This window comes from Castor canadensis, chromosome 9 (genome assembly GCF_047511655.1).
Source record: "Castor canadensis chromosome 9, mCasCan1.hap1v2, whole genome shotgun sequence".
NCBI lineage: Eukaryota > Metazoa > Chordata > Mammalia > Rodentia > Castoridae > Castor > Castor canadensis.
Window position 1 is genome coordinate 96,001,558 of NC_133394.1, and position 24,833 is coordinate 96,026,390.

A 24,833-nucleotide genomic window follows, 5' to 3' on the forward strand; every position below is an offset into this window, starting at 1 on the left:
ATTTTACACGTAGAGCTGCCTTGTCTATTGGGGTAGGGATTTCCTTCAGGTCTGTCTGTTTCAACCTCCTATGTTCTCTGAAACGTTGGCACTGTCTCATGCCTTCTTTTCTCAAACAGAGACCTATTTAGGCATAGTAGGTCTATACAAGATAAGATTTAAGAATATAAACCTTTGGCTCCTTTGAAAATCTATTTCTAACTTAATTCTTTTCTCTGGGTCTACATATTCCCATTGCTGACTCTGTTCCTTCAATTTGTGCTAACTATCTAGGAAACTTGTTTTCTGGACCCAAATTGGCTCTTAGGTTTCACTTAAATGAAGACAATAAACATTTACTAATTGTTCAACTCTCAGTTTTGTTAAAATAAAACTGACAGGATAGTTGGTAATGTTTGTGAGGGAGTAAGACAGAGTACCTGGTCTGTGAGGATGCTGCACCAATTCCTGTAGCTGCCTAACCTACCAGCAGGAGGTAAGAAGTCCCAGGCTACCCTCTGCACCACCAGAGGAAGGGTCATGTTCCATGCTTTAGCACTAAGGTATTCTGGATAAAGGTATTCTGTATCCAGAATAAAGTGATGATGATCTTAGGAGTCTTAGATACCTCTGTGGGCCAGGTAAGTAAGCCTGCAATATCTATTTCCAAGAAAAGTTTTTATCTCTAACCTCCTCCTCTTATGGAGGTGTCCTATTGAAGCCTGTGCTCATAAGGGTCATTTCTGGTCTTTTTGACCTACCACTTCTCCTTTAAATCTTAAGATGATCATTGAAATATTTCCCCATCATCAGTTAAAATTTCAAGATTCCAGATTAACATGTTGGTATCTATAAAAAAAGAAGAAAACAGAGTGTCCTTAACTCTATCAAGACTATGAAACCATCAAAGAGTCAGCATCTGACACTGCTACTTGTTTTTGTGGATGCCTGATAGCTTGGGCTAATGTCTATTCCACCAGCCGCCCTATTAAACACTACCAGCCTCCCAAGAGTCAGATAGAAAGCACACTGTCCACCTGCTATTCCACTCAAAACTTTCCTCTGGCTCCACTCCATTACGCTTCCAAATCTCTCCTGCATTCGCCATTGCTAGCCTTCTTGTTCTTTAAATTTCACTTTTGTTGTCTTTTCTAGCTCCTCTTTGAAATGGCAGTTTGATTTCAGATTGTCATCCTCATATCTCTTTGAGGTGATATTTGGGTAAATGCCTCCAACAAAAGGCCTCAGAGACATGACACTATAACTCTACCTTTAGCTTCCTCACGTCTTTAGAGACTGTACTCTTTTGCTAGCTAACAAATGTAGTACTGGTGGTCATGTAGCAGGTTCTTACCTCTAGATCACAGTAACAATGTACTCCAGGGCGCTGATTGTAGTTGATCTGTTGCATCTGGTTCAAGCAGACATTAAGCTTCTGTGAGGCAGGACTTCTACATGCCCATCAACCAGTACCCATAATGTCAACTCAACAGCTTCTTAAAGAGTAGACACATCCAAGGGAAAATTCATCGGAATGAGTGGACCTTTGAATCTTCATTCTATCAAAAACTCCGTTACAAATTCATAAGAAGTTGATAGGTAGAACAAAAAAAATGAGATGATAGAAGTTCAAGTTTCAAGTGAAACTTGTATACCTCAGACACTAATGTGACTATGAAACAGATCTCCATGTATGACATCACAATTGTGTTAAAATTATACCCAGGATTCAATTTATAGACGTATAACTAAGTGATGACACAGAGAGGCTGTGGGATTGAGAGAGATTTTAGTATTTACGTTTTCAGAGGAAATGCCATGCCATGAAGGACCATAGTGGGAGCATCAGGCTTTGGTCAGGAGGTAGAAGCTTGTGTGAAGGGAGACCCTAGGCCTGACTCTTAGGAGTGTTTTTTGTGAGAAAGGTGAAACATGGCAGAGGAAAGAGCTTATGCTCATTTGAATTGCCTCTGTAATGCTAGCAGGTTCTGGTCTATAGAACTGGTCTCTATTTTTCTGGTTTATGGCCTTAGGGGATTTAGGGCAGGGGAAATATTGGCTTGGTGTGTGAGAGTTTGATGAGGAAATGGGCAGAGCTGTGAGCTCTGGATTGGTTGGTTTGCGTATGGAAGAGGTTCTGCCAAATAAGTTGTTTACCATCTTTACAAATTAGCCCTGAAGAGGGCAGCCTGGGTCAGTAAGTCACTCCATTATGTTAAAATATCATAAAATGCAGACAGTTTTTCAATAATATGATTAATGCAACAACAGAAATTGTTTCTCACCAGTTCTATCATCTTTGAATCTCTCAGTGAAATCAGAGACTTCAAAAATAGATCAGGAAGTAGTTTTGGGGATGTTTGTTTGGAAAGGAAACTGTAAAATGATCACTCCCTTGCCCCAGTACACATGCATACATAAGGGGGAAGAATTGGGGAGTTCAGCTTTCTTCTCCTCCTCAAGCAGAGTGCAGAAAGAGGCTACAAAATTCTCTAAAGACATTGAGCAAAAGAGCTTCAAACATTTGCTAGTCCCAGGGAGACTGAAAGCAATTTATGAGAATATCTGTTCAGATAAAACTGTTAGCATGTCACTTCTTTTTGAGGAGACAGAACAAATAAAACATAATGACCTACAACTGGACCAACAATTGATCACCCTGAACCAATGATTAACATAAATGTCCACACCTGGGATCTGTAATTAAGATAATAAACCTACATTCTCCTATAAAGACCACTTTCTATGTCAAGGTTAAACTGGGAAGAGGATAAAATACAAAGGAGTAGGCCTTCCCACACTGGGAAGCCTATACACTGCTGCCAAACCATTAGGAGAAGGCCTTAGCGTCATTCCATCCAGTAACCTCATCTTATTGGGCAAACCCCCAGTCCCCAAAAGCTGCTATGCACATTTGGCCTTATGCAACTGTCTCCCCCACACCTTTGAGGTGTACTTTTCCTGTTCTGGCTTTATCCAAATTGCCTGCCTCATGTCTCAAGGTGTACTTATGTTTTGCTAATAAATCACTCTTTGCTATCCTTACATTCTTCTCGGGTATTTTCCTGTGCCAGCAACAGCATCCTCATCTTAGATGCTATATCCAAGGACAGAGGAGTCATCTAGAACATACCACTCAACCAGTAATAAGACCTTTACTAATCCCTTAAAACTTCTTTCTTTCCTTATTTTACCCTGAAAGTTTACAAAGTAAGTCAGCAATATTGAGGGTGGAGAAATAGAGAAGTGTCTATGTTTCCCCCTTTCTACTATAAGTTTCTACCCTGAAGCATATTAGAAAGTGAGCTCCAATTAATTTCCTGTCAGGGTATTTCTAATTTCTGAATTAAGACTATTTTATTTAAAGCAACTGTAGGACTAGCTAATGCCTGATGAAGCTGAATACCATAAGTGTCTTTTATGGTATTCAAAGACTCATGGCCATCTGATAATGTAAAATGCAATTTAGTCCATCTGTGAATTCCCAAAGTCTCAACAATTCCAATATTGTTCAAGAGTGTTTGGAGTTATCCAAAGTCTCTTCTGAACCTCAAGGCAAACTCTTAGACCTGGGTCCCTATAAAATAAAAAAGAAAGTTACGTACTTCCCAAGATACAGTGACACAGAGTAAACATTCCCAGTTCCAAAAGGGAGGAATGGGGTTATAGAAAGGAAGGATGGGACTGAAGCAAGACCAAAACTCAGTAGGGAAAACATTAAATCCTATAGCTCCATGTCTGGCATCCAGAGGATATGATGTTGTTATTTGGGCAAAATAGACTTGGGCAGCCCCACCCCTGAGGCCTTGCTGGTTGCAGCCCACTTCGGGTTTCCTTGGGCTGTATCCGCTCATTGCTGCAACTGTCCTTGGTGGGTGTTCCACATTCTTGACAATTCCAACATTTTGGGGTATCCCCTGCATCTTTGGTTTTAACTCACAACTTCCTATATCATCCTCTCAGTGGATGCCTACAGGGATACTGACTCTGCCACACATTGCTTGACCTTCCAGGCTTTCCTTTGAAACATTGGTAGAAGCCTCCATGACCCTGTAACTCTTATATTATGCATTTCTGCAAAACCAGCATCCTGTGGATGATGCCAAAGATTGCCACCAGCTCTTCAGCAAAAGCTAGGCAGCATTGGACCAGGGCCATACTGACCTTGGAGTGACTAAGCAGCTAATCACAGGAGAATACTTCCCTAGGTGACCTTGTATGAGCAGGACACCCCAGTGGCACTCCCTTCTCAAGGGAAACTCTTTCAAATGAGTTTACAATTTTACACCCTGGAGTCTGTGAGCTCCGGCCAATTCCTGAGATGCTCTTAAAGAATCTATCCTACTGTCCCAGTACAAAGTGACTGACTTCTCCACGATGGTCCCAATCTTCAACAACCACATCTTCCTGTCTACAACTTTCAACTCACTCCTGTTCTGACCAGATGGCACATTTTTTTCAGATCTTTCTGCTCTGCTTTTTGTTCTCAGTTCTCACCATAAACCTAGCTAAAAGCAGAATGCTGTGCTGCCTTGAAATTTCTTCCACCAAATTAATTAGTTCTTACTTTTAAATTAAGCTTCATTCAAAGTCTCAGGATATAGGCAAAATGTAGATAAATTCTTTGTCAGAATGTAACATGAATGGCCTCTAGTCCAATTGCCAACAGAGTCCTCATTCCCATATAAAACCTTATGAGTCTGGCTTTCACTGTCCACATTCCTACAGTCATTCTGATCTTCTGACCTCCCATGAGAATTGCCCATTAAGCTCTGCTTACAGCATCCTAGGCTGACTCTAGTCTTCTTCTCCAAATTCTTCCAACTTCTTCTGGTCAACCAGTTCCAAAGGCTTAAAAACACATGGTCAGGTTTAGTCGTAGCAACAGCCATACTTCTTTGGAAACAATTTTGTGTGTTAGTCACTTTTGCATTGTTATTAACAAAATACCTGAGGACAACTTAAAGGAAGGAATTTTTTTTTCGGTTCACAGTGTCAGAGAATTCTGTCCATCATGGTAGGGAAGAGCAGAACAGTTCACATCATAGTGTCTATGAACTAGCTAAACAACTGTGTAGACAAAGATAGCTAATCACTGAAATGAAGTCAGCTGTGGTGTGGGAAGCAAGAAGTCAGTAAGAAAAGTCTTGAAATGAGAATTAATTGATAAAATTGTTGATTAGCATGCTTCATATTAAACTTAATTTATTTAAAAAACATTTGGGGCTATAATCTTCTTCGTTACCCCGTATTTTTAATAAAACTCTGCTAAATTCAAGTCTATTGTTTCACATACTTGTATTAAAGTAGAAATGTATATCATGTCCTGTGCAGGACAAAGCAGTCTGAGAAGAAGACAGCAACTGCAGGAAGAGAAATACAGAGAAGAAACAGAATTAAATGGAATTGTAACATTGCAGAAAAGATGACCACAGCAATATAAAACTTGAAATATCCTTGAGGAGAAAAGAATTCTGATTTCCTCACAAGGTCCCTGTGCAGGCAGGATTTTCAACCATTCATCTTAAAGGCTGGAAAACGTTGGGACTTAAGATTTCACACTTGGGTTTGGATAGAGATAAGTACATTTTAAGTAATACAATCAATAAAAGTGATTTTTTTCTACTAAAATCACTTATTAGTTTGATCTCCTAATTATAGTTCTAGGAACTCATCTGTGGTAGCCAGCCTCCAAGGTGCTTCCCAATGATTCTCATCTTCTGATGTTCGTGTCCTTCCTCGAGTCGGCCCCTTCCACATTGAATGAGGTGAACTGTGTAACCAGTAGGATGTTTAAAATACTATGGCGCAAGACTCCCAAGGTTATATTGCAGCTTACATCTTGCTTTCTCTTAGGTGGCTGCCATGGGCAAGCTAGCACGCATGTTGTAAGGACCCTCAAGTAGCCAGCTCGCAGTAGGTGATCTTCCAGGTGACTACAGATTTAACTTCAATCTCATTAGAAAACCTGGGCCAGAACCACTCAGCTGGTCTGCTCCCAAATTCCCCACAAAATGGTGAGATAATACATGTTTCTAACTATTTTAGTATAGTAAATATTGGACTGATTTATTATGCAGCAAAGCATAAATACACTATCTTAAAATAATAATGAGGTAGGCTATCAGAGATTAATGTGGAAATATGTTCAATGTACATAATGGCAAAAAATAGAAGAATCTAAATGTCTAAATAGGAAGTATTTTTAAAATAACTTTTTATCAAAATATAACTAAAGCCAAAATTTGCTGAATCTTTCTTCTCTTCAGACATTGTACTAGAAGGAAAGTATGTGTAAAGATATTTAGGAAGATGGAAAAACAAATCATAATGTAATGGAATTAAATAATATAAAAACTAAACATGCAGTGTGAATGTGTGTTTTGCAAATATAATTTATTTACCTACAAAATATATTTATAATTAAAAAGGGCTGGTGGGATGGCTCAAGCAGTAAACTGCTTGCCTAACAAGCATGAAGTCCTGAGTTCAACCCTGGTACCTCCCAAAAATGTGGCAAAATATATTTATAATTACATGTCTGTATTTATAAAGTGGAAATAAACGTACATGTGCATATGAAAAGAAAAATTAGTACTAATAGTAGCTATCCTTGGTTTACAGCAGTTATCCTTAGTTACAATATGTTATTTCTGGTTACTTAAATTACATTCTTTAATTTTCAGTAATTTCCACAAAATATGTATGTTATTTTTATCATTGTAGATTTAAAAATAGTAACTTAAAAATTGCCGGTGCACAGAATGAAGAAACAAAGGGTGATATGAGATTGTGCCCAATCATAGAATGTGATTTCTAGAAAAGGCATACAGTCCGACCCACTCATTTTACAGATGAGAGAACTGAAATACAACTAGGGTTCCGTGATTTCTCTGAAGTTCGTCCAGATTGGTAATGACAGAACCTGGTGTGAAACTTGATTCTTGGTTCCTGGTACAATATTCTCTTTACCATACTATGTTATTGTCAAGAATTCAATGACAAAGCCACCAAAGGACCTCAAAAAAGGAATAAAATTGAAATAAAACTGTTACAATAAATATGATGGCCAAATGAGTTTGATCAGTTATCACTGCAAAAAGAAAATCATGTTTTAAGTAATTGGCACTAACTTCTACTCTAAATATTTAAGAACTATTCTTGGGTCCCAACAACTGGTAGTCTCAGTTAGACCCTAAATTAGACAAGGAAGACAGATGATATTCAGGAAGATTTTGACATGAACTGATCTATGACTAGTTTCTTCATGTGAAGATGAAAAAGGTAGGTGATATTTCATTGCTTGATGAATAGGAACTCCACCTACTACTACTGTCTGTGCCAGTTTTACTGTATTAGAGCAGACTGCATGTCTTCTTTCCCTACTTCCTTATTTATGTCTCCATGCAGAACGTCATACTTGTAGCCAGACACAGCACAGATAAGTCTTTTGAAAAGCCTAAATGGAAAACAAAACATGCAAGGAAAAGTCAACAGCTGATTCTTCCCTTTTAGCAGAGGCTTAACTGGTTAGTAATTAGGGCTTTGTGTTTGGGAAAATGAAGAGTTTGGGGAAAAAAACTTATAGAAACCATAAAAACTGTCTCTAAACATTTATAGTATTCTAAGTGTATGTATGTTCTTTGTTGCTTCCAACTCTACTAAAGCTAACCAAAAATAAGCAAACAACAACAAAATAAACAACAAACCTCACATTTATTTCCACCTGTTTGTTGTCTCTTGTGTGGTAAAATGTTCAATAATTTGAAATAAAATTTCTGCTTGAAGGCTTTTTAGAGCAGTGATATATCATAATGAGGGATTAATATGAAAACTTCCATGTAGTTTCAGTATTTCCAAGGAGATTCTCAATCATTGGAACATAATTGTGCGACAAATTTGCTTTCAGGAAATATGAAGCAACATGGAATTACTTGAGATACCTCCAAAAGAACCCATTATACCATCACTAATGAGGGAAGCTATTGCTTAGCTACTTAGTTCTAAACATCAAACAAGATTGTGGCTTTTGCTTTGGTGTTAAACAAAGATGGAATTAATCTACTTCTGTTAAGAAGAATGTTTCTTTTCCCAGGAGCCAACAGATGAAAAAACGATTATTTCAAGTGATGATAGGGATGTTTCCAGAGACTGTGGAGTAAAGGATATGAGCAATCCAAAGGGAAAAGAAGAACTTGTTGGGCATATGACATGCTCAGTTAGTTCCTGGTTAGAAAAAGAGACTAGGGAAATTCCCATACCTTTTGGCCAGGATTTCACGGGTGCCAAAACCACACTGGATACCACCCTTTGTTCTCCAATTTTCATATGTCATTGTACATATCCCAATTAGCAATTAAAATGAGCCATCTTTCCAGGAAATCTGAGTGTGCATACTTTTTATGTATAAGTGTATTGAAATTATTAAAACTCATTAAAAAACTTACTTGAAGCTTATTTCTAAAAACACTGTTGATATTTTTATAAGTCCAAATGTATTGTTTATAAGTAAAATACATATTATCAAAAATATGTTTATACAGTCTGGCATTCTATGATTACTGTAGATTTAAGACATTTTAGACATTTGTCTAAAATACTTTCCAACTGGGTAGATAAACCCTTGACTAGAAAATGGATCTCAGATACTCAAGGCTGTCTTTACAAACACACAAGAAAGCCAGCTATGTCTCCAGGAAACCAAGAGAAGGACCAGCCTGCCCTGCTCTGGTGCTCCCACCTTCTTGGCTCAAGTTAAACAGGAAGACCCCTGATTATTCTGATCCATCTTGGCCAACAAAGACTTATTTGAATTGTGTAAGATTGAGAAATCTCTTCATGTCATCTTAGGGAAGATTTTTATTGATATGGGATGACTGAGTTGTAGTCTTGCCTTGAGATGGAAGTGAAATCTCTCCTCATCATCAGCCTGTAAGATTTGGAACATTGCCCAGTCAATTTCCTGTCTGAATGGGTCTAATTATTTTATTCATACTTTCTGAACTGTGGGAGACAAATTTACCACCCAGTTCCTAGGATGTTGTATGGGGATTGTCTTTTCTTTTACTACAATAAGTAGTTTCAGATTATGATTCCACGTCTTAGTGTGTGTATCCCTTTTATGTAAATATGCACTGCTTCCTTATCTTTAACTCATTTCTCTAAGATATAAAACTGAGTCCCTATCATTTTTAATACTGAGTTTAGATTTGTTTCCATTGAAATATCTTCTACCAAATTACTATGAGTCACCTAACTGAATTTCTTGACCTACCATTTGCTTAGGAAAAATATTTTACAATCCTTTTCCCTTGGTCTTTTTATTTGTAATTCATGGGTGGGGTAGAGAATGATACACTAGTTTCCCCAAATTCCAGAGATCTTCAAGAGAATCAAATAAGAAAGCTTATAAATAATTACACTATAAGACTATATATCATGATATAACACTGAGGTATATTATCTCTAGTCTGTCTATATGGGCTCAGAAAAGTGAGCTTTCCATGTGATCTGAACACCATATCTTCTCTTCTCACTGTTGTTTCTAATTGAAATTTCTTCCCTTCCTAAATTCTCTGTCTTCCAGCCTGTCTGACTCCACCAAACCTTCCTTTTTTCTAATACTTACAAGTTATGTGGCTTTGGGCTGTTGACTTGGACAAGAAAGACTTACTGAGGGTGTCCCAAGCTAGATACAGCGTTCCCATGAAATCTGTCGAAATTATTGGGCTGGGGTGGGGAGAGGTAGATAAATGAAAATGATGGAGGGGGCAAATTCAGCTATGATATATTGAAGAACTTTTCTAAATGTTACAATGTACTCCAAGTACAACAATAATAACAAAAAAAAAGTGATGTGCACAAGATAACACAGAAGACAGGGCCACAACAGAGCCCGTATCTGTTTCAGACTAGCTTCTATCGCTGCCTATTCTGCTTCTCTAGGTGACCTTAAGGAATTTGAAGACTATTATCAACGTTAACATAGTTCTCCTCTGTTTTTTTTATGGTATCATGTATGTGTACAGTTTCCTACTAGAATATTCATAAGACTATCACAATTTTTTCACCTATAAAAAAACCTTAGTCATCAGACTTTGTCAATACAAAGCACATATTTTGTTCTAGTTTATTAAGTTTTACCAAACATTAAAATACCTTGATTCTGTTTATATGTTTAAAACATTTTATCTATTTCAAATATTTTTCCTGGCTTTATTAATGGGTAACTCATTTACATGATTTCTTGTCTGCATTTCCAATTACTACTTTGGGATACTTACTTTTTATATAATACCTGATATCCCCATGAATGTGAATATTTGTCTCATCACATTCTTTGTGAAAGTCAATACTATCATTTTTGCCAATGGTTTTACTATTGTCACTATTACCACTTCTGCATAAATAATCACTTCTTATTTTTCTAGGTCAATTGTCCAGTTTTCAACTTGGTAAAGATCTTTCATTTAGATGATCAATGCTTTTTTCCACTTCAAGAAAGTATTATTTTATTTTATATTTATTTTTAATTTCTGCTTCATTTGTTCTGGTTTTTCCCCTGTAAACACCTGCCACCTACAAGTTGTCTCTTTCATCATTCTTCAGATGTGCATATCTTCTTGTCCTTATATTTAACACAGTATAATGCCTAACAGACAGTCTGTGGAGTCTGACAGACTATAGTTTGAATTGTGCTCTGTCACCTGCTGGGTGTTTGCCTGGGCATACTAGATGGTCCTGCCAAGTCTCAGTTTCTACCTCTGTAACATGTGTTTGGTATTCAGTATACTCATTAACAATCGCTGATGTTCTCTTTCCTCACCATTCTTCAAAGGAGCCTCACGCGAATCCTTTACCTCAGTGATTCTATTTTCTGCCATGTCATTGTGTTTTTTATTCTCTTTTGGTCTTTTGATTCTGTGATTATTCACTTGATTCTTTCACTCTTTTTTTTTAACCCCTTTTAACCCAAATTTTGAATGAATCTTTTGCTTTCAAAATATAACTGTTTTCTTGATATTTCATTGGGGACACAAAGCAGAAGCTTCTACAAATTTTTTCTTTTTCTTGTGGTAAGTCTTTTTTGGTGTGATATTCTCAGCTCTAAGTCAATTTTTGTCCTCCGTGTCCTTTTTTTTTTTTTAAGTTTTGCCATAAAGCAACAGAAATTTAAGTCAGTAGAAAACCCTCAAAAGATATATCCCCTGCCCTGTTTCTTTTTGTTTGATTGTTATTTTTAAATTATTGTTGTACTGGGGATACATTGTGACATTTACAAAAGTTCTTACAATATATCATAGTTGGAATTCACCCCTTCCAGCATTCTCCTTTATTCCTCTTCTCCCCCATTCCTGGAATAGTTTCAACAGGTCTCATTTTTCCATTCACATGTATGAGTACATAACATTTCCACCACATTTACCCTCCTACACCCTTTCCTTGTATCCTCTCCCCTCCCAATGGTACCACCCCCCACCCCCCAGTTAGGACCTATTTTGCTCTCCTGTTCTCCATTTTTGTAAAAAAAAAAAAAACCTGACATTTTTGTTTGCTTAAGATAGCTATACAGGGTGGTCCATTGTGACATTTCCATGAATATATTTATATTATAGCCTGAATTGTTTCATCCCCTCTATTTTTTTCCTTTCTACTTTAGTCCCTTATTATGGTGGTTTCAACAGGTTATAAAATTCTATATTCATTCTTGTATAAGATTGACCTGTTTCTATGGCAAACAAAATATAACATTATAGCATAGTTTTTTGTTGTTTTTGTGGCATTTGGGCTCAAACTCAGAGCCTTCACCTTGAGCCACTCCTCCAGCCCTATTTTTGTGAAGGATTTTTGAAGATTGGGTCTCACAAACTATTTGGCCAGGATGGCTTCAAGCTGCGATCCTCCTGATCTCTGCCTCTTGAGTAGCTAGGATTACAGGTATGAGCCACCCATGCCGAGCTCATAGTTTTGTATTCTTAAAGACTAAGAAGCAGTTTGACATGAGGCTAAGTAGAGTTTATCATTAGCAAGCATTGTGCCTGCAAACAAAAGCAAGTCTTTTGCATGTAATTGTTCATAACTTGTCAAATCCAGACCTGTAAGAAATTGAAATGTTATTCTCAAAAAGAACTTTCTTAAAAGTTTTTCACAGTATAAGAATAAGCATGAACAGACAATTCACAAAAGAAACACTATAAACAGTAAAAACAAGTTCATGCTCAGTAATAAAGAAATGCAAGTTAAGTATTTTTTTATCCCACAGATTGGGCAATAATTTAAAAGAATGAAATCCTGTATTGTGAAATATGTGAATAAAGGGGCATTTTCCTAATTGTTGGTGGGTCATAAACAGAACTAATTTTTCTAAGGGTAAGTTGGATACATGTACCTGAAAAGTCATTGAATCGTGCAGATCCATTGACTCAACAATTTCACTTCTAGTCAATGGACACTAAGGAAGTAAAAATAGACATACTCAAAGATGTATGCACAGGGAGACTCAGTCTTATATGTCAGTACTAGTTATAAATTAGGGTCACTGTATATGTTCAAAATTAAGATTTTGGCTGAATACTGTATCCATATAACTGAATCTATTCATCTGCTGAGAATAAAGATGTAGATCTGCTTTTATTAATATCAAAATTAATTGTGTTAACAACACATTGATGCATGAAAAAAGGTTACAGAAGAAATGATTCTTTTTTGTGAAAAGCATATTTTATTTACATATTTTATTCAGATCTTCACATTTTTCATATTTTTACACAAAGGTACATATGTGGCAGTATAAATTAATATAATTGATTTATTATTATAAATAATATTGATATTATAATATTAGAACTTAAGAATATTATAAATAATTGTATTATAAAAACAATATATCATATTGTAATATCTAGAAGATACTATGATTATATGAAACTTTCTTTTCTTTTATGTTTATTTTTGTTTCTTAATTGTTTTTTTATATTTTTGAATTTGTATACATTATATTTAAAGGAGTTTCATTATGGTAATTTCATACATGTGTACAGAGAACCTTGAACAAATTCATCCCCTCCATTATATTTGCATTTTCCCTTTCCTCTCCCTGCCTTTTCAAACAGTATTTGGTGGGTTTAATTATGCTGTCTTTGAATATATATATGTAATGTACTTCGATCCTCTTCACCCCTCAATAGCCTTTTCTTTCCTTCTCTCCCTCCTTTGACTTTCCCCCCAAAGAATCCCCTGTTCACATTCATGTCCCATTATCATTACCATTACTGTCATCAATATCATCATTTCATTTTAAGTCTCAGTCTCACAAATAAGTGAGAGCATGTACTATTTGGCTTCTTGAACTTAGTTTATCTCACTCAACATAATGATCTCCAGTTCCATCCATTTTCCTGCAAATGTCATTTTTCTTTCAAGCTGAGAAATATTCCATGTTATATTTTTTATATAATATATAAAAATATATTAATATATAATGTATATACATTATGGTATATAATGTATTAATATAATATAATAATATTTTTATGACATATATAATATATGAATAAATGTGTAGCATATATTTATATGTATAATACATAAATCTATTATTTTTATATATTTAATATATATAAAAAACTTTTTTTTGTCCATTCATCTTGTGGTCACCTCGGCTGATCCCACAGTTTAGCTACTGTGAACAGAGCTGCAATAAACATGACTATGCAGATTTCTGTGTTGTATATTGATTTACATTCCCAAGAGTGGTATGGCAGGGTCATAGGTAGGCCTATTTTTATTTTTTGAGGAACCTCCATGCTGATTTTCTTTTTTGAGACAAGGTTTGGATGGCCTCAATCTTGTGATCCTTCTGCCTTAGCTTCCCAAGTGCTGGAATTACAGATATGTACTACCACATTCAGCTGTTTTTATTTTCTAATTATTAATTATGGCTTTGAACTCCATGTAAGGCAAATGAAATATTTTAGAGATATTTAAATATTCTCTTTACTAAGTTCTTCATTTTAAAGGGAATCAGTTATTTTAGGCAACGTTTCACAAGCACATTTTTGAGATTTGGCTCAATAAATTTTGCACTGTGAACATACATAGTTAATAGAAAACACACATGGAAAAATTTTTAGGGTAAAACTTTGTAATTTGTTGCCATAGAAATAAATTTCTAAAATGAAAACAAAAATCTAATAATGTTTTTCTTTTTGCTTTTGAAGAACAGCCATTTGAAATTTACAATAGATATGTAATTGGCAAATTAAAAATATGGTTTAAAGAAATAAGATGAAACAAAGAAGAAATAGGCATCAAAATAAGGTACAGAGTTCCACTATTCTTAGTATTTTATATTCTAGAATAAAATGTTGCCAGAACATTTATGCAAGTTCAGCTTAATTTAGTACATGCTTTCTTGTGCTCTTACAAGTCACAATTATCAAGAATTAAGAAGTCAGGAGGCTTGAAGAGCTCGAGTCTTAACCCTCTCATATTCAAGCAAATTCTTGATTCATATGCAAGAGAAAACTCACAAGAAGAATAACATAGACAATGTGATTCAAAGAAGTTCTAAAATATATTTTATTGTAATCGTGGAATACAATATTATATATGATAAATGTATACACTGTAGAATGGTTAGATTATACTAATTAACAAATACATCACTTCACATACCCTTATTTTTGTGATGAGAACATTTACAATCTGCTCTTTAAAAAAAATCCAAGTATACATACATTATTGTTAACTATAGCCACCATGTTGTGTAATAGATCTCCAGAACTAATTTATCCTAACAAAATTTTATCTTTGACCCACCTTACTCCCCGAACACTCCAGCCCCTCATAATCATCATTCTGCCTCTCTGTTTCTGTGAATTCAACTCTTTTAGATCCCACATAAAGTGTTATCTTAGTATTTGTCATTGTGTGCCCATGTCATTCCATTGATCATAATGATGTCCAGGTACATCCATCTTGAAAATGACAGGCAGGATTTTCTTCTTTTAAAAGACTGAATAGTATCCCAGTGTGTTATATTCTATATTTTATAAAAATTTTAGTTATTATGAAAGTTTGCTTCCATCCACACTGTAATTGAATACCATTACAGAAAGAAGATTGAGATTAAAATTCAATGTTTTCTCAAAATAAACATGAACTCTCTATACCTTTTCTTTCTTCAGTTGAAATAATTCCTAAAAAAGTTGTAGATATTATAAGTAAAACTAAAAATAGGCCCTCTGTCTCAATTTTGGCTATCTTAGCCTTTCACTGACTTTGAACTTGATCACCAAGTTGAGGATGGTTGTAACTACAACATGTATAAAACATCTCATACTTGGATCTATTTATTTAAATAAATTTAAAATATTTACTGCAAGACATTTACATGGTTGGAAGTAAAATAAAGTCTAAAATACTTAAAATTAGTGGAAAACACTGTCCCATCTTTCACCCTTTCACACTCTCACTACAGATATTGACAGAAGCAATTACTTTAAACAACAGTCTTGCAGTTCACTGCATGCTGCTAAATGACATATTTATATGTATTGCAGTCTCTGCTTCCTGTTAGAGTGCTGAGGATTTGTTCTCTTAAACCACCTTCCAGCTGTATGCTAATCCTTAAAAAATAATCATATTCTTTAAGTTTAGGCAAATAAATTAACAATGTTTATTTTATTAAGAAAAAAATAAATGATTCTTGCAGTGCCAAGAGTGACCTTGAATTGCATTTCTTTTCTGGTAAAACTTTTGTCCCCTAAAGTTGCTAATATTTCATTTTTGTTAGAAGATTGTCCGTAAAAATGATTGTTTCACAACAGAATTTCATCAGAGCCATTTTGCTGTTAAAAGAAATGGAGCACTTGCATTCTGGATCAGTCGCTCTCCAGGCTCTCTATAGGAGTTTCTTTGTGTATGATCCTCAATGCCATACACTGTCTCCTGAATGATTGACCTTTTCCCTCTTGTGTCTATGTTGGTATAAGAATTACCATATCCTTAAGTACTAAAGGTACACACAAGATAAGTATATGCAGTCACGTATGTCTGATTATGACATGATTGGTGGCTTGTTAGAATACAAAAACAGGTAAGGGTCTCTAAATTACAAGAAAAAATAAGGTAAATATAGAATATATAACATTTGACAGATAAGTGTTCTAAGAAAGAGATCAAGGATGTAGATAGATGATAGATTGATAGATGATAGACAAATACAGTAATAAATACAGAATATTTAAGACTCCATATTGAAAAAGCAAGCTAGAATTTTTTCCTTCAAATTTTGAAGAAATTTCCATTGCTTTCTAGAATCCAGTGCCATGGATAAGAAACCTGCAGTTATCCAGATTCTTATTTCCCACTAGTTGCCTCTTTATACTCTGAAAAATTTTAGGATTTTGTTTATATCACTGTAAATCTACTATTTCAATGACATTCTTTTCTGTCAGTATTTTAAAAATTATTTCATTAGATATTTGTCTTTTCGATGTGAAACTTTATGGTTCTATAACACCAGTAATTTTTGTTTCAATTTGATTTCTTTTTTATTTTTCCTTTTTATTTTCTGAAATTCCTGTAAGTCAGATGTTAGATCTCTTAGAATTATCTTTTAAAGCCTATTTTTTTAAATAAAAAGAATACTTTTCACCTTTTTGTTGCTTTTTCTATTTTTCTGAAAAACGTACTTAACTTCATTTTCTAAATTATCTGCTATTTTAAGTTAGGCACTCAAATATTTAATTACCAATAACTCTTTCTTTCATTTACTTATTTATTTCACATGGCATAATTAATGAAATTTAATCTGTTAGGTGACACAAATTAGAGCATATTTTATTGCTATTATTATTCTCATATCTTCTCAGTGCTCTCCTTTTCTTCTGAAAAGAAGTTTTCCTGTTTAATTTTTCTATTATATTGTGGTTTGATTTTTTTTAATATGGTGGTCTTCAATTGTTCATTTAAAACTGACTGTGAGCTCTGTATTTAGTTTTGTTTTTAATTGGTAGTCTTGCCTACTAGTGACCAAACCATAGCCAGAGGACTCACAAAATGCTACAACACCAGGGATCTTTTCTCTGAAGTTCTTCATTTTCTGTACAAAAAGTTTCTTTTTCCTAAGAATGAGATTTCTGACTACTAACTTTCTGCAATCCATCTGAGGTGGGGTTTAGTGTCATGGCATGGATTTGGAAGAATTTCAACTAATCTCAGGGTTTCACCTGTTGTCTCATTTACTGTCCCCCCCCACCCCACCCCAGGTATTGGCTTCCTATTTGAGACTACAGGTATTTTGTTTCATTCTTTCTGAATCTTCTGTTCAAGCACTCTAAAATAAGGTCTTCTCTGAGGTGGGGCATTGATTATTGCTCTTGTGTCAACTATTCATTTTACAAAGTTTTGTGAGATCTATCATCCATTGGTGGACTCTCACCTAACTTTTGTTCATTCTTAGTTTTATTGTATGTCTTTTAATTATCAAACACTCCACACGCACTTGCTTATGTGCTGTGGGATATATAAGATAGCTATAAAAGGGTAAGAGTCTTCCCTAAGGAAAGTTAAAATTTAGTGGTAGATAAAAGATCAAAACAAATAGTAATTCGTAACATGACATAGCACTCAATTACATACCCAGGTCACATAGTGCTGACCCTTATATATACAGTTGTATAGTTCAGAGCCTTTGGAGTTTACTCTGAATGATAGCAACATTTCAACTCAGGGAAGAAACAGAATTTGCTGACAAGTACCTGTCATTGATCTCTTTGATTCTTTGCTCGAATGTGGTTATTTTAAATACCATTAAGGAGGCCAATGCAAAGGTTACATGTTGAAGAGCAGTAAGAATAAATAATCAAGGGTCTTAAAGTTTGAACTTCATGTGGTAGTAATGAGGGCAACTTAAAATCCACTGCAGTTGATCTCTTGTAGCTCTGTTGTATAGATAAGGAACCAAGTCACTGATCATTAAACTTAGCCTTGTGAAATGAAGAAGGCATTGAGAAGGACAAATATTTCGTGCTCTCACTCATATGTGGAATCTGAAGAAGTTGACTCATAGAAATAGAGAGTAAAATGCTGGTTATGAGAGGCAGTGTGGATGGTGGTAGGGGTTGGGGAAATGTTGGTCAAAGATTGCAAAATTTCAGTTAAATAGAAAAAATAAGTTCTAGGGATCAAGTTTACAATACAGTAACTATAATTAACAAGCTATTAGATTGCTGAAAAATGCTAAGACAGTGGATATAAATTGTTCTCACTGCAAAAATGATAACTGTGAGACAATGCATATGTTAACTATCTAGAGTTATTCTTCAAATTCTCTGACAATTTAAAAATTAACTTAAAAAAGAATATAAGCTCCCTGATAAATGGGCTAAGGCCAGTTTTACTGCCAAGGTCAAAAACTAAACTGTGGTTCAAGGATTTTTTTTTTTCTGGTGGTACTTGGGTTTGAATTCCGGGTCTCATGCTTGCCAGGCAGGCCTCTACCAGGATTACATGTACTTAGAGATGTTACTAGCTGAACATTACAGTGCATAATTGTGAACATAATGCATGCTTTATACAGAGTTATTTTGAGAAATGTCTCTTTCTATCTTCATTTATTGATTCACTTTTACTCATTAATTCATTCAATATTTTACTCATTCTTTCCACACAGGTGCTGATTGCTGAAATATGAATATGAATGAGGCTCTTCTCTCAAAGAGCTTGCTTTGTGGATGTAAAAGACAATTCCTTGGGTTATTAGGTTATACCTAACTCATGCCAATATTTCTGTTTTCATGTTTTGTTGCAGACCACCCACAATCTGCAAAACAGAGAACACCATTTCCTCTTCCCAGTAACTCTCCACAACAAGAACACTGTCACCGGGTATTAGATTTAACAAGCAGATAACCTAAGAAGTTTTCCAAAGTATTTTGTCTCAAATATTTCCTAAAACACAATGAATTCTAACAATATGGAGGTTTCTTAAAAAACTAAACATAGATCTGCCATATGATCCAGCAATCCCACTCCTGGGGATATACCCAAAGGAATGCGACACAGGTTACTACAGAGGCACTTGCACACCCATGTTTATTGCAGCACTGTTCACTATAGCCAAGTTATGGAAACAACCAAGATGCCCCATTACTGATGAATGGATTGAGAAAATATGGTATTTATACACAATGGAATTTTACTCAGCCATGAAGAGGAATGAAATCTTATCATTTGCAAGTAAATGGATAGAACTGGAGAACATCATCTTAAGCAAAGTTAGCCAGGCTCAGAAAGCCAAAAATCATATGTTCTCCCTCATTGCTGACTTTAGATCTAAAACAAATGCAGTATATATTATTAGACTTGGGTCACACGCTAAGGGGAGGACACATACAAGAGAAATAGGGAAAGGTAGGAAACCCCAAACTTGAAAGTGTTTGATGTGCCCACTGCAGAGGAGCTAATACAATAACCTTAAAACAATAGAGGTCAATATGGGAAGGTGACTGGGAAGTAGTGAAGAGGTCTGGTAGAGATGAATCAATTCGGGTTGTAATCCACTTTTGCATGGAAGCAGTGCTAGGAATCTCTCTGTATAGCTATCTTTATCTCAACTAGCAAAAAAACTATGTCTTTCTTATTATTGCTTATGTCTACTCTTGAACAAAAATGGAGAAAAAGGCAGAACAGATTCTGTCTGGAAGTGAAGGGGGTTGAGGGAGGAGAGAAGGGGCAGGGGTTAGAGAGGAGAAATGGCCCAAACAATGTATGCACATATGAATAAATGAATAAAGAAAAAAGGGAAAAAACAATGCATTCAGACCATTCTCCCTCTTAGTTTTTAATTTCTCATGTATTTTAATGGACTTTTATTCTTTATGTTTCTGACTCATTTGCTTATAACTCAGTACAGCACTATTTTATGACAGTAATCTGATGTCCAAGAAGTCCCATAACTTTCTGTTATTCAGACATTTTAGTTCTAATCTCACTATCCCTATCCCCTCTCCAACCCATGTAAACCTGGAAATCCTATTTAACTTACCTAGCACTAAATATTTAAGTTCTGCTTAAAATAAAAAAAAAAATTGGAAAGTTTGAGGTCAAAGTTAGAGTTCATGGCTGTATTTTCAATTTGTCCCTCCTGGTAAATGAAGTATGTTTCAGAAAAGTAAGAGGAAGGGTAGGAAGAGAAGACAATTCCTTTCTACCAAGATTTTGGTGTATACATTTTATGCTAGATCCTCCCCACATACAAGTGTGAACATGCAGACAGAGCAATACATTCTTTTTCCTTGAAGAATACACTGGCATGGGTATTTTTGTTGGAACTTGGGCTTTTGTAAAAACTGTGCTGACTCAGAAAAAGAAAGTAGTGATGGAAAATGTTAGCATCTTCCTACCTTCCCCTTCTTTCCATCCCCAAGAAATAAAGAAATCCCACTGAGAATGCGCAGCACATTCCGAGAGAGTTGATCATTATTGTGTTTTAGCAGCCCTTAACATTTATAAAGCAATACCCAAGTTAACCTGGTGGAGCCTGAAGTCTCATATCTTCTGCCTTCCAATTGCTCCTATTATTGCTGTGACTCTTGCCATCATTATTGTTACAGACATCTATGTTTTCAAACAAAAGCTTGGCTCTCATTTCTGAAAATGTCATAAGACCTAAGCTCCCTGTAAAACTTTAAGGAAACATTTTAAAACTAAAGCCGTGCAGGTTCAATCTGAACTTCATTAATGGCTTCCTTGAAGCCAAACACAGTCTTGTGAGGCCCATTAGTATGAGCTGGAGACACTGAAGGCCCACGTAGTTTCTTAGAGTCCAAAAATGCCTCACTTGAACTGGCATCATTCCCTGAACTGTGCGTTTGAGGCCTTTACTGGGTCCAGGTAAAATTCACATCTTGTTTCTTTCTCTTGATTCTGTTAGCAAAGAAGAAATATAAGACAGTGCTAGCCTGCCTGGAAAATTAGCAGGCAGGACTGAGGGAGTTTTTCTGCATTTGGCATCATTTAGCTACTCTGTGGTGTACTCACTTGTGATTCCTTAATTAATAATGCCATGCCATTTATGGCCCAGTATATAACAAGCATCTAAAGGTACAGAATTCCTTACAGGGTCTAGAATGTATCTGCATCTTCCTGGAGGGGAAAATTTATGAAGGAATTTCTGATCCTTAGGCTTGGTGATTTGACCCACTGATGAATGGCATGTTTCCAACTCTGATAATAAAGGCTTTCATTTACTTGTTCAACTAATGAGATATACTAGGCACTAACCTTGGTGCTGGGAGGGCAATGGTGAATAAGAAAGACAAAATATCCTTCAAAGAACTTATAATAGAGCAGTGAAGACAGATAACAAATACATACATGCTTTGAATAACTCCCCTATAAAAAATTAAAGCAAAATAATAGAATAGAGAATGATGGGACGTGTATATGAGCAGTAGGTGTGTTCTTTAGTTTATACTTTCTAAGTAGGAAGAACTGAGGAGTTTCTGTGTAAGAAGGTACTTAAATATAGTGAAAGACCATGAAATATCTGAAAAAACCCATTCCAGAATGAAAGGATAGTAAAAGCCAGTGGGATGAAGTTGTGAGGAAGGCTTGCATGCTTGAGGAGCAATAAAAACCACAGTTTGGGTGGAATGGATTGAAATAGAAGAAAGTATTAGGAGATGGAGTGAAATTTTTCTTCTCCTGCTACCTCATCAAGGGTAAATGTGTCTCTTGCTCCATGACATCCTCTTGATAATCTTGGGCAAGGACAGGTGGGCAGAGGTGACAGAGCTGGCTTTGACTAGAGGCTTTAAGAAGCTTGCCACACTATGACGATATAGAGGTAATATAGAACGAAGGATGAGATAGCAGGTAAGGAGAGTCTTCTTAACTACTGCAGCCTGAGCATCCCTGTCCTGGGGATGGCTGACTGAAGCAAATCCACTCAGCCAGGGCTGGAGGCCTGGCTCAAGCCAGTACCTAAAAAGCAATGGAAAAATAGCAAATCCACTTAGCCACTCAAAGATCTGAGAGCATAAAAGATTAAAGTACTTGGGTTCATGGGATTTTTAATCAGCATTATTGTGGCATTGGTTAATGAGTACGGGTATCTGATCATTTAGCATCTTTTGGGCCTTGTTAAGAAATTGGATGATTCTTTAAGTGTAATAGAAAGTCATTGAATAATTTTGAATAAAAAATAACACGAATTAAAAATTTAAAGATAAAATTTTTTAATGATCATTAAGTTTTTTAAAATCTTCACTCATTCAAGAATAGTCTACAGAAAAACATTTTTTGTTTAGTATGGGCAAGGCTCTGGGCTTGATCCTCACCAACACAAAATACAGAAATTAACAGACAAATGCATAAATAAATAAAATAAAAAATACTTATGTCAACGTTTTAGAGAAAGATGCTAATGACCAGAAATGCTCTTCCCTTTATTTAAAAAAAAGGAAAAAATAAGGGGGCGAGGCGAAACAAAGGCAAGCAGTGGAGGGGTGAATTGAAGTATGATATATTTTATATATTCTAAGAACTTTTGTAAATGCCACAGTGTACCCCCACTGAGCACAATATAAAAAAGAACTGAATCCATGGGGAGAAAAAAAGGAAAAATAGTAAATTCTAATTTCTGTCTTAGAAATTTGGTAATTTTGTAGCAGTCAGTGAAATCAGACATGAATTTGTTCTGTGTTAAGTTTATGTTATGTTTTCTATAACTATAATAAGTTTTGCTATAGTATAATCACTCAAATTTAGTAGAACTATTTTTTTCTCATGAGAATTAAGAAATCCAGAACTTGAAATTAGGAAAAATCTTCTCTGATGCATTTTTAAGAATATAGGGAGAAGCTAAGGCAGGGAGAAAAGAAACCAAACACTTTCCTGATCTTATATTGAAAGGCATAGAGAGTGGTACAGATATAATGTAGTGAGAAGGAGGTTGGGGCAGATTGAGAGAGAATGTACTTGCATGTTAAATAAAGAGAGCTAATATCTTGCTGTTATCTCTCTAAAGAATCTTGAGCAAGGGGAAATCTTAGAATTTCTTTGGATATTCATTTTCTTATCAGAAAAATAGAATGTTAACTACTTTACCTACTTATTAAGCTTAAAATGAGAATTGTATGTGCTTAAGCACTTTGAAAAAATGTATACAGTGCAAAACCTATGGAAAATACAATTTTAAAACTTGAAAACTAGTCAAGGTCTTGGCTAGTAAAAGATAATTAGTACCATGCATGCAAGAATTCCTACTAATTTACCTCAAATACGGCAATTACTCCCACATCTAGGTAATTTGTACTTTTTCTGAATGTAGTTGGAGTACATCTGAATGAGTGTAACATACTGTGTCTGTTCCTACATTTAAATTTTAAGTTAATATGACCTGACACTCAAACAGAAAAGGCACCAGACTCTTAAAAGTGCTTTGCTATTGTGATAATTTAGGGAGGGTTATGGACTCTTCTAGATCTTATTTTTTTCTGTATTAAAGGAAAAATTAAACCAGAAGGTGAAATATAAATCCATTTCTTTTCTCTCTCAGACAAGAAAAATCCACCAAAATTACAGCTGCTTCTCTCAGCCTAGGAGCAGCTTCACCAACAGTATATGAATTGTTTCTTCTGATGTTTGTCCTAAAAGAAAAGAACTGGGAGAGCTCTCATGCATGCTTTTTTCAGTCTCTCCTGCCCACTTTTCTATAATCCCTATGTCATTTTAAGGGAAGTTATATTCCACTTACAAGGACATCTATAAAATCTTCATAGGAACTGACATTATTAATCCAAAGTGCTCCTTTATATTTTATCATTTAGACAAAATATCTTTAGTCTTATGTTCCAAATTAAGCCAAAATAAGAATATAAGTGGAAAAGTTGGGTGAGACTGTGAGGACACTTTACAGAGGGGACTGATGTGGCCAGCTGGCTCAGATGATAGGGGATTTCAGTCTTCTAGGCAGAGGGAACTGAAAGCAAGCACTTTGCTTCCTTTTCTTCATTGTTTCATGTCCAAAAAGACAAAAGGGGGTTCTGGAAGAAACCAGTCTCCACCTTGGTATCCAGCCCTCTAGTTTGGCTCTATATTTTAACTCTTATTGGGAGTCCTTGCCAAGGACAAAGTGGTCTTGCACAAACTGACAGTTGACTCTATGTTGATTCTAATCATCAAACAGCAATGAGTCCTTCCTCTCATTAATTTTCTGACCTTCATACCCTTAGAAGATGTGGGAAATTATAAGCAGACAAATCAAACCATCTCTCTGAGAACTAAGAGATTCCTAAGTGCAAGTACCACTTCTACCAGCAGCTGGGTGATATCACTCAATGGCTTTTTTGTAAGATACTGTTTAACACTCCTGTTTCAACTGAGTTGTATTATTTCTTGATTCCATATTTATTTTAACCTTTTTTTCACTAACATTGCTTATAGCATTTCATGAGTATGATTATGAGCAGCACTTCATGATCCTTGAATATTAAGGAGAATGTATGAACAATTTTGTGTCTATATGAATATATATATGGTGGAGGATTGAGGATCAGAAACTTTCATGGTATTCTCAAAGAGGCCCATGATGCTAAAATGGGTCAAGTACTATTAACCTTATAAAGGTGTAACTAATCCAGTCAAGCCTTAAGCCTCCAGGGCACTGTCAGACCCATAGTCTCATGGGATAAAGTAAAGACTGAGGGCGACTATCCCATATGCTCAAGGAATTGATCCAGATTCATCACTCAATTGCTTTTCAGTCAGAGCTTCATTTCCTTCTTTGGATTTCACATTCCATAATCCTCTGGGTTATAACCTGGTGATTCTTTTAAAGTAAA